Here is a 4,376-nt window from a genome sequence, read left to right as displayed (position 1 = left end):
TGTTTGTTGTATTGCATTTCAAATAAGACTGAACAAAAATTTAAGAGGTTGTATTGCCAAAATATAATCCTTACTATTGGTAATTGGTGATTATTGGTGAATGGCCCTTTAGGTGACATATGATATATTATACAGAACATTGGAAGTTGTTTGAATATTTTCAAGTAGTCTTTCCCATTGGGTCCGTTTTCTACTATAAAATTGATTGAAATAATTATCTCCCTTATTTCTGACAATAAATTGATCCGAACATATTTTTTCAAACACCAGAGCTAGCAATTAATAGGTGTTTGTACACATTTCTGACCAGTTGTAATTTTTATTCTTCAATGATGTTATGTACACTCATTAGAGAACGTTTGTTTTTCATCGTAATGCAGAAATTCTCTTTTTAAGAAAACACTTTTCTAGACTGAACACGTGACTATGGACAGATGAACTTTGCTAAGAAGCCCTTTAATATATATGTATAATGTAGTCAGTGGTAATGAAGTATCTGTTCAATTCAAAGGTTACTGAATTAATATTTTGTTCTTTTATCAAATTTAACATTATATTTGATTTTTTAGGATCATTCCTATTCTGTTTTTAGCCCACCATCATCAGATGGTGGGCTATTCAAATCGCCCTGCGTCCGTGGTCCGTGGTCCGTCCGTCCCTCCGTCCGCCATAAACAATTCTTGTTATCGCTAATCCTCAGAAAGTACTGAAGGAATCTTTCCCAAATTTCATATGTAGGTTCCCCTTGGTGCCTAGTTATGCATATTGCATTTTGAGACCAATCGGAAAACAACATGGCCGACAGGCAGCCATCTTGGATTTTGACAATTGAAGTTTGTTATCGCTATTTCTCAGAAAGAGCTGAAGGGATCTTTCTCAAATTTCATATATAGGTTCCCCTTGGTGCCTAGTTTTGCATATTTCATTTTGAGAGAAATCGGAAAACAACATGGCCGACAGGCAGCCATTTTGGATTTTGACAATTGAAGTTTGTTATCGCTATTTCTCAGAAACTAATGAAGGGATCTTTCTCAAATTTCATATGTCGGTTCCCCTCCGTGCTAAGTTATGCATGTCCAATCTAAAAACAACATGGCCGACAGACAGCCATCTTGGATTTTGACAATTGAAGTTTGTTATCGCTATTCCTCAGAAAGTACTGAAGGGATCTTTCTCAATTTTTGTGTAGGCTCTCCTTGGTCTGTAGTTATGCCTATTGCATCTTGGGACCAATAGGAAAACAACATGGCCAACAGGCAGTCATCTTGGATTTTGGCAATTGAAGTTTGTTATTGCTATTTCACAGAAAGCACCGAAGGGATCTTTCTCAAATTTCATATATAGGTTCCTCTTGGTGCCTAGTTATGCATATTGCATTTCGGGACCGATCGGAAAACAACATGGGCGACAGGCAGCCATCTTGCATTTTGACAATTGAAGTTTGTTATGGCTATTTCTCATGATATTGCTAAAAGGATCTTTCTGAAATTTCATTTGTAGGTTGCCCTCGGTCCCTAGTTATGCATATTTGATTTTGAGTCAGAAAACAACATGGCCGACAGGCAGCCATCTTGTATTTTGACAATTGAAGTTTGTTATCGCTATTTTACAGAAGGTACTGAAGGGATCTTTCTCAAATTTCATATGTAGGTTCCCCTTGGTCCCTGGTATTGCATTTTGGGACCAATCGGAAAACAGCATGGCCGACAGACAGCCATTATCGCTAAATCTTAAATTTTATATATAGGTTCCCCTTGTTTGAAAAGTACTAGAGGGCTGATTCTGAATTTACAGATTAGTAATACTTAAAGTAAGGTAAAAGTAGAGAAAAGATCAATCTGACATAGAACCTATGAAGATCATTCAATGGTGGGCGCCAAGATCCCTCTGGGATCTCTTGTTAAGCATTCGGTGAGCTTGAACTTTGCTTGACGAGGATCTAATATTTTGTCCGGTTCTGTGATATTTTTTTCCATACAAAAATACAGCGATCTCTCAAATAATGAAGCAATCCTTTTGATTGGCTGTTACCTCAACCACAATGCAGTCTATATTTACTGTGAGATATTTGATGCCTTGGTGTCAATGTCTCCGTTGTCAACGTTGGCTACGCCTTCAAGGTTTTGGCAAGGTTTTGCTTCCTTGCTAGCCGCCCCGGTTGATACTAAGAGTCGAGCGCTTTGTAACATGTCGGATTGCCTTGCCAAATGACCAGAATCTATAAAAATATGGCTGATACTTAGTGGAAAGTAAATTAATATAAGAAAGTAGTCTCCTTGTTTGGGGCAGCACCCCAAAAGTTTTTATCTGAGAGAAAATAGGCATATTCAGTGAAGTATGTTTCAATTTCTGAGGTGATAGGTGCTACAGGATTGTAATTATGAATCCTCATTTTGAAAATATATTTAATCCCTTTGGTTTCGTTCTATTCTTAAGCCCCTTTTGTTCATGGTCGTTATTTTTTCATCAAAATGTTCTAAAGATATTCCTTTCTGATACTTGTTTAACGCTGGTTTTTGTGTTGATCACTTCTGGATGCTTAACTTTTTAGCCCACCATCATCAGATGGTGGGCTATTCAAATCGCCCTGCGTCCGTGGTCCGTCGTCCGTCCGTCCGTCCCTCCGTCCGTCCGTCCGTCCGTCCCTCCATCCGTCCGTCACTCCGTCCGTCCGTCCGTAAACAATTCTTGTTATCGCTATTTCTCAGAAAGTGCTGAAGGGATCTTTCTCAAATTTCATATGTAGGTTCACCTTGGTACCTAGTTATGCATATCGCATTTTGAGACCTATCGGAAAACAACATGGCCGACAGGCAGCCATCTTGGATTTTGACAATTGAAGTTTGTTATCGCTATTTCTCAGAAAGTACTGAAGGGATCTTTCTCAAATTTCAGATGTAGGTTCCCCTTGGTGTTTAGTTATGCATATTGCATTTTGAGACCAATCTGAAAACAACATGGCCGACAGGCAGCCATCTTGGATTTTGACAATTGAAGTTTGTTATCGCTATTTCTCAGAAAGTGCTGAAGGGATCTTTCTCAAATTTCATATGTAGGTTCACCTTGGTACCTAGTTATGCATATCGCATTTTGAGACCTATCGGAAAACAACATGGCCGACAGGCAGCCATCTTGGATTTTGACAATTGAAGTTTGTTATCGCTATTTCTCAGAAAGTACTGAAGGGATCTTTCTCAAATTTCAGATGTAGGTTCACCTTGGTGTCTAGTTATGCATATTGCATTTTGAGACCAATCTGAAAACAACATGGCCGACAGGCAGCCATCTTGGATTTTGACAATTGAAGTTTGTTATCGCTATTTCTCAGAAAGTACTGAAGGGATCTTTCTCAAATTTCATATGTAGGTTCCCCTTGGTGCCTAGTTATGCATATCGCATTTTGGGACCAATCGGAAAACAACATGGCCGACAGGCAGCCATCTTGGATTTTGACAATTGAAGTTTGTTATCGCTATTTCTCAGAATGCACTGACGAGATCTTTCTCACATTTCATATGTAGCATCCCCTTGGTGTCTAGTTATGCATATTGCATTTTGGGACCAATCGGAAAACAACATGGCCGACAGGCAGCCATCTTGGATTTTGACAATTGAAGTTTGTTATTGCTATTTCTCAGAAAGTACAGAAGGGATCGACAGGCAGCCATCTTGGATTTTGACAATTGAAGTTTGTTATCGCTATTTCTCAGAAAGTAATGAAGGGATCGTTCTCAAACTTCATATGTAGGTTTCCCTCGGTGCCTAGTTATGCATATTGCATTTTGAGACCAGTCAGAAAACAACCTGGCCGACAGGCAGCCATCTTGTATTTTGACAATTGAAGTTTGTTATCGCTATTTTACAGAAGGTACTGAAAGGATCTTTCTCAAATTTCATACGTAGGTTCCCCTTGGTCCCTGGTGTTGCATTTTGGGACCAATCCGAAAACAACATGGCCGACAGACAGCCATTATCGCTAAATCTTAAATTTTATATATAGGTTGCCCTTGTTTGAAAAGTACTAGAGGGCTGTTTCTGAATTTACACAGATTAGTAAGACTTAGAGGAAGGGAAAAGTAGAGAAAAGATCAATCTGACATGGAACCTATAAAGATCATTCAATGGTGGGCGCCAAGATCCCTCTGGGATCTCTTGTTTTATTTCATTTTTAGCCCACCATCATCAGATGGTGGGCTATTCAAATCGCCCTGCGTCCGTGGTCCGTCGTCCGTCCCTCCGTCCGTCCCTCCGTCCGTAAACAATTCTTGTTATCGCTATTTCTCAGAAAGTGCTGAAGGGATCTTTCTCAAATTTCATATGTAGGTTCCCCTTGGTGCCTAGTTATGCATATTGCGTTTTGAGACCAATCTGAAAAC

Source organism: Pecten maximus, chromosome 10, assembly GCF_902652985.1.
Source record: "Pecten maximus chromosome 10, xPecMax1.1, whole genome shotgun sequence".
Classification (NCBI taxonomy): domain Eukaryota; kingdom Metazoa; phylum Mollusca; class Bivalvia; order Pectinida; family Pectinidae; genus Pecten; species Pecten maximus.
Note: the sequence above shows the minus strand (reverse complement) of the source record.